At 31.6% G+C, this 12,719-nt stretch overlaps 1 long non-coding RNA gene across 1 annotated transcript; it reads right to left on the reverse strand.

Annotated features, from left to right (window-relative positions):
- Positions 1–4,443: 4,443 nt before the first annotated feature.
- LOC114916022 (uncharacterized) lies at positions 4,444–12,062 on the reverse strand. The gene is made up of 3 exons (XR_014430674.1): positions 9,509–12,062; positions 7,015–8,720; positions 4,444–6,848 (listed from the first exon to the last, which is right to left on the reverse strand). It is a non-coding gene; the product is annotated as an uncharacterized LOC114916022 (long non-coding RNA).
- Between the last annotated feature and the right edge of the window lie 657 nt (positions 12,063–12,719).

Consider the following 12,719-nt stretch of genomic DNA (forward strand, 5'->3'; position numbering starts at 1 on the left):
GTCGTCCCCATGTGTTTTTGTTTGTTAACAATTAAATTCATTTTACGCAGTTAACGCTTAGGCTTGTTTACAAAAATAAATAAATAAATGTATCTATATATCTATAAAAGAAGTAATCCATTTGGGGGCTCTCGTCATTCGTCAACACTTCAGTAAAATATTCTGACCATTTGATTTTTGATCTTTTATATTTCTATAGTTATTTCTTTAACATGTTAAATTTTAATAAATTATAAAATTCAAATTTTATTATATAATTAGATCTTAAATAGAAAATAAAAATACAAATTAATATAATATCCAATTATCCATCAAGTATTATTTTTAATTATCCATCAAGTATTATTTTTGATTTTTAGTTTTCAGTTTTCAACCTTTTGATTTAATTTGTGTGGATTTAAAGTTTTATTTTTTTTTATGCAATAAAAGACATACTTTAAAGTTTAAACACATATACAAGCTTTTCATCTGGATTTATCACACAGACACTCACACCAAACATCCGGAGACAAGAATAGGATTGGATTAAACCACCCAATCATGACTCAAGGCCACCCGAGTATGATGCATGCTTCACTTCTACAGGTGTCTTCTCTACCAGCTTTCTTAATCGCGACTAGAATTCTAACATTTGGATTTCAGAATCTGAAGCGATTTCTCCTATTACTTGTGTCTCCACTATTTTGGGCACAAATATTTTGTTTCTAGCATTGTAACAGTGAAACTATCTTCTGGACTTATTCTTCACCAGTTTCTTTATACCTACATTCCATGCTAGCCTCTTGTTTCTAATAGTTCTCTATTAGGGAATTCACAACTTTCAAATAACCTTTTCTCCTACTTCTTTCATTATTTAAAACAGTATAGTTTGAAAAGCATTGGACGATTAGTTAGCAAAGGAGAAGTGTGCCAAAGATTTCACGATACTGAATAACAGATCATATATATATATATATATATATATATATATATATATATATATATATATATGAGTTAATCACTTATACACTGTCAGTGTAAAGTTTTTTTATATTAGCGACCAATCATATCCTTTAATAGTGACATGTCAGTTCTTATTTAATAAAATAATAATAAAATAAGCAACTTTAAAAGATATGATTGGTTGCCAGTGTAAAAAACCTTACTGACAGTGTAGGGATGATTAACTCTCTCTCTCTCTCTCTCTCTATATATATATATATATATATAGAGATGTCAAAAATACCCGCATCCGCAGGTATCTGCGGGTAAAATCCGCTACGGATAATAAATAGATAGACAATTTGGGTACCTACAAATAATGGGGATGGATAATTTTTTACCTGTTTATAAATGGGGCGGGGCGGGTATGATGATATTCATACCCGCGGGTACCCGTTTAATAATATTTCTTAAATATCCTAATTATCCTTGTACCACATAACCCTAAAATTACACTCTCTCTTCTTATTTTGTTACAAAAGTGAGGTTGATGAAGTTACCAACATGTGTTAAGCATGTTATAGAATTATGTTGGATGTAATTTGATTAATTTTCTAGCTTTGATTGAACCAATAAATTTTGATGTATTTTAAGTTGTTTACTTTCGTTTGAAATTATGAGATTGATTTATTGTAGCTTTGTGATAAGACTTTAACTTACTTATGAGATTGATGTATTTTAAATTATTGATTATCTTGCATTTTTATTATTATTTCAACAAAATTAACTTTAAATACAAGTTCAAAATTAATATTAATTTTTTATTTTTTAATATTTCAATGACATTAAATATAAACTTAAAATTATTTATAATATAATTTTTTTAATTTCTTACAAAATTTATAAATATCCATGGATATTCACGGATATCCGTGGATATTCAAGAAATTCATGGATACCCGCTTAATGGATACCCGCACAAATATGGGGTGGGTACGGGGTCAATTTTCATCTAGCGGGGCGGGGGCAGGTTTACTATTACCCGCCGCCATGGGGCCCCATTGCCATCCCTATATATATATATATATATATATATATAATAAGGAGAGTTCAAACGACATCGGTGTAACTTTTACTATGTATTACACCGCTCAATAACTTTATATTAAATGCGAATTTTGTAAATTTAACCGTTAAATTGAAAGTTCATATCACTTTATATGTGTATATCAAATTTTGTTAAAATTGAACAACAATTTAAAGATGATCAAAATGTTCATATTTTAGTATATTTTGAAATGAATATATTACGTCAATTTTCATTTATAAGAATGAAGTATCAAATAATCTTGGATTAATATAAAATTTTGTATATATGATCTAAGTGATATGAACTTTCAATTTAACAGTTGGATTTACAAAATTCGCATTTAATATAAAGTTATTAAGCAGTGTAACACTTAGTAAAAGTCACACCGGTGTCATTTGAACCCTCCTATATATATATATATATATATATATATATATATATATATATATATATATATATATATATATATATATATATATATATATCAAAAGAAACGCATAAAAGTTTGATGATTCCATTTAATCCCAACTATAAAAGAAGATCAACTCCTTATGATAAAGAAAACCAATTTATAAAGTATGGAGAATGGGTGTAGAATAAGAAAGGAAACCCTCAGAACTCCCGTTCCTAGTTGACTCTTGGACCTCGGATTCATTCTTCAACTCCTTTGCTTTGTTCACCCCGTGTTTAGTTTCTGAGTTTTTCAAACTCTTAACTTCCAAGACCTACAAAACAAGGAACAACACATCTCTAATAAAAGTCAATAACTCTCAACAAAATAACTTAATTGCTAACAATAAGTGTTACTACCAAGATGAATAAAAGTACAGGATAAGTTAAAGATTTTTTTATTAAAACCATGATGAATAAGTGTTAACTTAAACATAAAATTCAGGTAAAATTCACACTTATCAATACATAATGAAAACCAAAAGTTTACCCAACAGTTTGTTGAGAAATCAATCCAAAATTTTCAATCATGAATGAAGAGTCATGAATGAAGAGTCGAATCATAAATGAAGAGTCATGAATAAAGAGTCTTAAACAAATAGTCATGAACAAAGAGTCATGCACAAAGAGCCATAAATGAAGAGTCATGCAAAAGAGTCATAAATGAAGAGTCGAATGGTCATATCACCCCTTATAAATAGAGAGTTGCGATGAGAGTAGACGCCAATGTAAAAGGTCATCGCTTCATTGTTTTATATTTATGTGTTATTTGTGTGTGTCCATATCTTTGATCTTCATTGTGTGAGAAGGGGATTTCTCCCCAACACAATTTTCATTATGCTTATAGTTTATTATTATTATTATTATTGAAACATCAATTGAATTTTATATGATGAATCTAATATTATAAGTTTCACATCTTGAATTAGTAAAAAAAATAATTCAAAATTATGTCACTAAATTGAAAATAATCATTATTTTAAAATAATCAAATAGATTCAAATATAAAAAATAAAAGATCAAAGTGAATATTTTAATAGATAAATGATTAAAAGTATGATCTAATTAGTCAATTATGGAGTTGTTGGTAAAATTTTACTCGAGCTCTCTCTCTCTATATATATATATATGTGTGTGTGAGTATATGTATGTATATATACACACACGTGTATAGTAAGTAAATATCAAAATAAAATGTATATTTTATATCCAAAATTTAAATATCATTCTCAATCATTTTTATATTTATTTCAATATTTTTTAATCACTTATCTTTTGAATATATAATTTTTTAAAATTTTTAATATGCTTTTAACCTCATATCTCATTAAGTATATCATTTTTTTAATGATTTCTTGTCAATATATTTTTAACCTCTTATATTTTTTAATATATTATTTTCTTATTTATTTTAATATATTTTTTTAAAAAATATTAATAGTTTAAAATAATTTTATATCACAATATAAATTATTTATTATAAATATAAAAGATAATTTATATGTTTAAAATTATTTATTTATTACAAATTTTAATTATTAATTAAAAATATTTATTTACAATATAGCTTTAATCTTTTGTTTACGGCATGTTTGATAAGTTGTTAACTTCGTATTACTTTATGTTATGATAATATGTAGAAGAAAGAAATCAAGAGAAAGAAGACAACACATAAATTACGTGGTTAAGTTCATGTGACCTATGTTCACAAATAGTTCAAGAGTTTTTTATTTTTAAATGAGTAGAGATATATGATATAAATACCTTTTAATCTTATAATAAGGATAAAATATATTAGTATCTTAATACTTCATTACAACCTAAATAAAAGATAAAATAGTAACAAATAAATAATGAATTCAAGGAATCTTAACACTTTAAAACTTATGTTTAGAATGAATTTTAATTGGCTAGTGTAAAAATATTATTTATATGAAACAAATTTTATACTTTTAAAATGTTATGAATAAGTTTGTGCTATAACTTAAGAAATTCACACCACATTAATAGCACAAACATGAGTTTTATTGGCCCAACTTTTTTTTAGGTTCGTTCCTGGAGTATCCACCGCCGACAGCAGTGACTAATCTCCTCGCTACGTTGGAGGCACCTCAAAGGGTGGGATAGCTGGCCCCAAGATTTAACGCGACTGCATACACAAGACAGGATTCAAACCCCTGACCTTGCTTAAGCGTGAATCAACCCCTACCGCTGAACCAGTCAAGTCACCAATTTGATAATTTTTTTATTTTGTTATTATTTGGTGAATACCGGTTTGATGTGTTATAGCACAATTTATATTAAAAATATTATTCTCAATATAAATTCTTAATTTATTTTTTAAATATATAGATAGAGCTGAATTTATATTCAAGAAATAAATTAAAAATTTATATTATTCTCAATATAAATTCTTAATTTATTCTTTAAATATATAGAGAGTTAAATTTATATTCAAAGAATAAATTAAGAATTTATATTATAAATTCTTAATTTATAACCACCTAATAATTTATGTAATAGAATCATGCCATTTCATTTACTAATTATGATTATTTTAAATTTTTAAAATCTGTATTTTGTCTCAACCTGTAGCCTTCCAGTATCCAGAGGTTGTGGCTCAATTGGGTCATAGTCTGCCTCACTGAACTCTATAGGTTCCTCTTCGGTGGGATGAAACCGACACCCCATAGGTAGGTAAATGTTTCAAATTTAGTGTGATGATACTATTTAAAATTAAAAAAATCACATTTTTTTATTATTTCAGATAATCATTATTTTATATTAATAGCTCATAAAAATAATCTATTTTAGAATAGATTGAAATAAGTAAAAGTTTTTTTTTATTATAAATAATAAATTGGACATATATGTTTAACTTGAGCCGTAGCAATATTGTTGCGGTGCCAGTCAGGGATGGGCATGGATCGGTTTTTTTAAAAAATCGATCCGAACCAATCCGATTCGCTTTTAAATGGATTGGTTTAGTAAATTTCGATCCGATTCAGTGTACTGATCCGATTTTGAACCGAACCTAATTAATGGATCAGTTTCAAACCAATTTCGATCCAGATTTATGGATTAATCCATTTTCAAAATGGATCAGATAAAAACCGGTTTAAAACCAGTTTTTTAAAACCAGTTTTTTAAAATAGATTTTTGAACCAGAATTTTTTAACCAATTTTTTGAACCAGTTTTTTAAAACAGGTTTTTGAACCAGATTTTTATAACCAATTTTTTGAACCAGTTTTTTGAAACCAGTTTTTTAAAACAGATTTTTGAACCAAATTTTTTAAACCAATTTTTTGAACCAGATTTTTTAACCAGTTTTTTAAAACATTTTTTTGAACCAGATTTTTTAACCAGTTTTTTAAAACAGATTTTTGAACCAAATTTTTTAAACCAATTTTTTGAACCAGATTTATTGACCAGTTTTTTAAAAACAGATTTTTTAAACCAATTTTTTGAACCAGATTTATTAACCAGTTTGAAAAGACTTCATTTTGATTACTGCAACATAATACATTCTTCAATCATGTGTGCATTCATTTCATTTGACGGCTTCCCAGAACCAACAAGATTGAGCAGCTGGAGAACAATTTTTGCTAGATAAATGATAAACTTCTTGAACTGAAAAGGAATCCACCGATTGCCTAGACCGTGAAATGTGCTTCTGCAATGTTGAAGCTAATTGCTGCACACCAGAAGTGTTTTGAAGGAAATAAACTATAACATGAAAAAATAAAGACATCCATGGAAACAACTCACACCACCTATTAAGAATTACAATATATATTTTAATTTTTAAAATAAACTTGAAAATATCCAATTCAAAATAAATCTTGTGAGAAGTTGACCTTTCTTTGCAAAAAGCTAAAAATATATGCATGAAACCAAAGCTACCAAAAGTTGCCAAAGTATTTTAGAAAGAAAGCAATTCAAATTCATTATGATGGAATCGGATACATTAATTGTTTCTATATAATACTAACATGTCTACCTTTTACTTTTAAGCAAACAAAGGTAATTGTAATTAATAGTCAGAAAAAATACAAGCTTAAGAAATTTCAACTGTTGGATTAGAACTGCAATCAATCCAGATAAATTCTAAATTGATGGAAACATAGGGATATGATGGAAACATAGGGATATGCTTTGATCCTATAGTTAATTAAGGGCTTGCAAATGTTACATGGATGTAATGCATATGACATCAGATGACACCTTACATAGTTTCAACAGACAAAGCTTATACTTTTATCACATTAGTATATTTGAAGAATGAAGAACCAACAAATTTGTAGGAAACTATACTGACCTGAGTATCACTAAAACTGGATAGGAGAATTCAACAGTCGTGATGATTACATGAAGTAGAACAACAACCTGCAATATTCAATTCAACATTCTCGTCATGTATGGAAATATAAAAAATTATGTGATAAAAAATATCTCGTTTTATATTATGAAACTATTGTTACTTGTCAAATAATCAAGGAATTAATATGGACACGGAACAGTTTTTTCATGCTTAATTGACAAGATCACTTACTGATTCAGAAATACACTTTTGTTGTGCCAACCTTTCTACTATAAAGGCAGCAAGCGGAAATATGTTGAGACTAAAACTGCATACAAAGCATAGATATAATTTCAGAATATCAAATGACAATTTAAGAACTAATCTTATTTTTTAGAGGATTCATCAAACATACCAGCACATGAAGAGGGGCCAATCTCTCAACGATTTTGAATGAGTGAGGGGCCAATCTCTCAACGATTTTGAATGAGTCGAGTCATTGGTTTGATAATATTTTTATATTATTATTTGGTGAATCCCGGTTTGATGCATGCAAAAACCGCTAAGAGGTCGGCAAAATACACATCTCAGTTTTTGCATGCATGTGCGCTGCTCCGCTGGGACCCATAATGTAGACATAATTTTCTCCTTTGATATTAAAAATACAAATTTATTTTTTTATACACAAATTTATTCTTGGTATACACAATTCAGCTCTGTCTATATATTCATTTTCCTCCAAAGTGTGTGTGCTAACACATTATTTGTCAATCCTTCTTGCACGGCACTTTCCATGGATGCTTGGAAAAAAATTTCATTCTTCATGTCGACTGTTCTACTTTCCAGTCTTTCCTTCCAATTCCTGTCAGGTGACTATTTGATACTTGCATGTTATTATTGTTGTTCCAAAAATGGTTAAGGTCTTAAGAAGTGGAGTGTCTGTGTAGTGAATATTTAATTGTGTCGGAGTCTGGTTAGGAACATGTGTGGTGAATATTTAATTGTGTCGGAGTCTGGTTAGGAACATTCGACACAGCAGAAGCTGCAGCCATGGCTTATGATGAAAGCCTCCTTGCGTTTCAGAGGCAACAAAGCCAAACTCAACTTCCCTGAAAATGTTAGGCTCAGACAACCCAACCCACCAACCCTCTATGATCAGATTGTCATGTCTTCTCATAATATTCAATCTTCACCATTGCTTTCTTCTTCTTCTTCTTCTTTTTCTTCAACTATGACTTCTCCACAGGCACCACCTGTTCCTTCCATTCATTTACCGCCCTGGTCCTTCTTTTTTTTTTTTTTTTTTTTTTTTTTTTTTTTTTTTTTCTTTCTAGTTGCCATGTTATTATTATTGTTCCAAAAATGGTTAAGGTCTTAAGAAGTGGAGTGTCTGTGTGGTGCTATTGAACAGGTTCGTGTTCGGTGACTTCGGTCACATTCACCATCACCAACAAGTGCCCCTACACTGTTTGGCCAGCCATTTTATCCAGCGCAGGACCCTCGCCGCTCTCCACCACCGGCTTCGCTCTACAATCTGGTGAGTCAACCGCCGTTGCGGTGCCAGCCGACTGGTCCGGCCGCCTGTGGGGGCGGACCCTCTGCTCCGAGGACTCCGCTGGAAAATTCTGCTGCGCCACCGCCGACTGCGGCTCCTCCACCGTAGAGTGCCTCGGCGGCAAGGCCTGTGACACCCTCTACCCCGCATATCATAAATCAATAAATTTAAATAATATAACTTTAATAATCAAACATGTTTACAGAGTATCACATTTTTAACAAACATAATCAGCGGAAATTACAAAGAAATAAATCTCAAAGTTTTCAAAGTAATTTAAAATAACATTAACAACCTAATCTAATCTTATCTATACCCCGATGTCACATGTCCTATCAGAGCATAGCCCATAAAGAAGCCTAAGCTTCACCACCAACATCCTCAGCCTCATGCTGATAATCACCTGTATAACGGTTAAAGAAAAACAACACAAAGAAAAAGGGAGTGAGAAAACATCTCACTCGGCTCACAGTGTAGGAATATATACTAGATAGCCAAACACAAACAATACATACGTAAAATAACAATATCTCATATTTGCACATATATCATGCAATGGTTTTCTTGACTAGACTCACAAATGCATGCATGTGGCGCCATACGGAAGATTCTCATATCATCGTGGGTGACCCTAAGGTACACCTGGTTATCATATCGTGGGTGACCCAAAGGTACACCTGGTTATCATATCGTGGGTGACCCAAAGGTACACCTGGTTATCATATCGTGGGTGACCCAAAGGTACACCTTGTTAGTCGTGGGTATGCGGCCTCAGCGGCACACCTGGAGTATTGTATGCATATGATGCATGTCAAACAAGACTCTATACATTCTCATATTACTTTATCACTTTCCATGGTCATTTCATATCTCATTAACATATTATCACATTTCATATCTCATGTCTCAATCATATTTCATATTATCTCATGGTCATTTCACATCATCATATTTCATCATCACATCATATCATATTATCATCATATCATATCATCACATTCACATTATCACATCATATTCACAACTTTCACAATCATAGTCTCAACATAGTTTCTATTCATACACGTATATTAACCAAGCAATTAGAACATACAAACAATATGACATACAACAAACACAGGATTGGGGGCCAATCCCACTACCCAGCATACAATCCCACACCCAGAGCGAGATTTCTCACTCCCCCCTTACCTGGATGACAAGCGCTGAAACTAAAGAAGAGCTTCCTCCTCTAGGCTCCTTCTACTAGGATAGAACCACCTCCTATGGATTCCTCTAGGTCTTCAAAGAGAAGAAGAGGAGAAGAAGAGAGTATAAGAGAAGAGAGAATGAGAATTGAGGGATGGTTTGCAATGGAGAAGTGAAGGGCTATTTATAGCCTTCAAGACACATTAAAAAAATGGAAAATAATGAAAAAATCTTAGACAAAACTAAGTGGAATGAATTAGTGAGATGAATTATTAAAGTTGGTGGGATGAATTAATGGAGTTGGTGCCATGTTCTTTTCCTCACCGACTTTAGCTACTGATTTGGACCTTATAGACAGCCGAATCTGAAAATATTTCCTTCATGAAAGTTGTAGGATTTTCTCTTATCTTTCCATAGCCACCAAGTTTGTATCATTTGAACAACCACCGACCAAGTTATACCCCACAAACCGAGGCTTGCCAATCAGTCCAGCGAGAAACAATTGTATCAATCAAATTCCAATTTTGACCTCCTAAACGACCGATTTTGCAAATGGCTATTTCTGTAAAAGTTGTGCGTTTTTCTCTTAGATTTCCATTGACACCAATTTTGCATCATTTGGACCATCACAGCCCAAGTTATGCCCTAAACACCGAGGCTTGCCAATCAGCCCAGCGAAAAACGGTTTTAACAAAGAAAATCACAACTATCTAATTAAGCCCAATAATACACATATCTTTCTAAAGCCTACAATTAAGCATAAATGGAGTGTGAATTAGTTACAATTGAAGTAAAATATAATCACCAAATTATGACTAAATAATAATAATAATAATAATAGTAATAATAACCATTTTGAAAACTGGGATGTTACAATACTTCCCCCCTTTTAAGAAATTCGTCCTCGAATTTTTGAAACGAAGATGTTTGACTATGACTCGTTCAAGATTCTTCTTAAATTTCCTTGGAAAATCCACAACAGAGTCTAGACATATTATTTCACTTCCAAACAGGAACATCTAAAGGCTACAAAAGTCCTAAAAGGCTTCTGATGTTCTGTCTCATACTTATACCATACTAAATATAAGTACATAATATCCTCTATTCCTCTCTTTACTTAAGGCCACCACGCTTCCGCTGCGCCACTCTGATGCACCTTAGTAGCTCTTAAAACTCCCTTTAAGATCATCTTCCTAAATTCAAGATTACTAGGCTATAGATCCTATCATTGAACCCCAAAATACCATCAACTTCTACTCATAAAGGGCTATTTATACCTCTACCAATCTTCTCCACTTGGTTCACTAAGAAAGAATCTAACTCCTAAGCTTCTCTAATCTCGTCCATTAATTCATTAGTCATTTTCAACATACTAAATTCAATGCTCCTAAGGGTGAGCTCACACATCACGCTTAAGTCGCTAAGTTCTTTAATCAAATACAACCCTTAAATCGTCAAATATGGTAGGTGAAAGATCATCCTACTCAAGGTATCTGCTAGAATAATAGCTTTATTTCTACGACCTTCTCCAAAGATTAAGCACTTAAGCATAGGTTCACTAGATACATATACCAGATTTCTAATTTCACCATTCTAGCTATACCCAAGTCAAATTCTTATCCACCTCCTTATCCTATAACCTCATACCAAATAAATCATCTAATCAATCCTTTCGTTACTCAAGGCCACCCCGCCGGTTACTCTGGCGGAGTTTCGCCTGAATGGCACCGGTGGAGCGGATTTGTACGAGGTGAGCCTGGTGGATGGTTTCAACCTCCCCATGAAGGTGAAACCGCGAGGCGGAACAACAGGAACCGGGAGCTGCAAGGCCACCGGTTGCGTCATGGACTTGAACGTAGCGTGTCCGACGGAGCTCAAGGTGACGAGAGACGGAGAGAGCGTCGCCTGCAACAGCTCGTGCAAGACTCGGGCTCTACCATGCTTGAGTTCCGAGTTTTTCAAGAGTGCATGCCCTAACGATCGTGCCTCCTTCACTTGTGTTTCTGCTGATTATATCATCACTTTCTGCCCCACGTCCTCCAAGAGGTAACTTGATAAGAAATTTTCGTAAAGTTTTGAATACAATGTAAGCGTTAGAAATTAATGGTGGAACAGTGTTGTCAAAGTTGGGTTTAAGATATGCAAGATTTGCATGTGGGGTTTAGAGTTTCCTCAAGACACATAGTGGTCTAGTTCTAGAGTTGGCATGATTTGTTGATAATTAAAATAATTTCATGCAGAAGGGTGAAGGCCGGGAATGAGAAAAGTCCGGCGGTGGGCAACAACAACATGATAGCCGCGGTGGCAGCAAGTGTTGCCTTACTCTGTAGCGTGATGGTATGCAGAATAACAATCTTGTTATCAAGAAGAGGTTGGAGCATCCGGGTGGTCGCCGGAACTAGAGCTCAAACAATCGACTCCAACAACCCCCAACCTGAACCACTCGCTGCTTAAATACTATGTCTTGTTATCATATATATCTTGTTATTTTCCCCATTCATATATATATTGTGGACTCTATGCTATTGTATGTACTTCGCTTCATAGAGAAGGAAGAATATTGTTCGTTGAATGCTGATAATTAAGTGATAAGTAAGAGAGAGAAAGGTGAATGTTATGTAAATTATTATGTTGTGTGAAATATATTTCTAAATAAAAAAGATTAAACAAGATAAAGATAATAATTAAGTGATGCCCCCATTTTTGCAAGGAATCATCACAGTGTCAATTCCTTTACTCCAAGTGTGAATTAATTTATATTTTGAATTTTATAGAATGTACTATTAATATTAATACTTTTACATAGTTATCTAATTAAAGGTTATTATGTAGATAAAATTGTTATATTTTTAATAATTGTTTTAAAAGTCTTATTTAAAACAATTTTTAATTATTTAATATTAAAAAACTATTTTAGTAGTGTATCAAAATTAAATTCTTTTAAATATAAATTTTAATTTAAATATTTTTAATATTTTTAAAATTAATTATACCAAAGTGCATCTTAAATCAAAATTTGGGCTATAGTTTATAAACGATCATATGGTCAATCTAAGAATAAAATTACTAAAATTCAAATTTTAGGTTCATAAAAAAAAGTTATTATTAATTTTATAAAATAAAAACACCATATATGTAGATAAAAAAAATACTCCAAATATAACTTTCTCATTTAAAAGTTAAAAAATAAAATTTTATTTTAGCTCTCATTAAT

The sequence above is a fragment of the Cajanus cajan genome, chromosome 11, assembly GCF_000230855.2.
Source record: "Cajanus cajan strain Asha chromosome 11, NIPB_CcT2T_4, whole genome shotgun sequence".
NCBI classification, from domain to species: domain Eukaryota; kingdom Viridiplantae; phylum Streptophyta; class Magnoliopsida; order Fabales; family Fabaceae; genus Cajanus; species Cajanus cajan.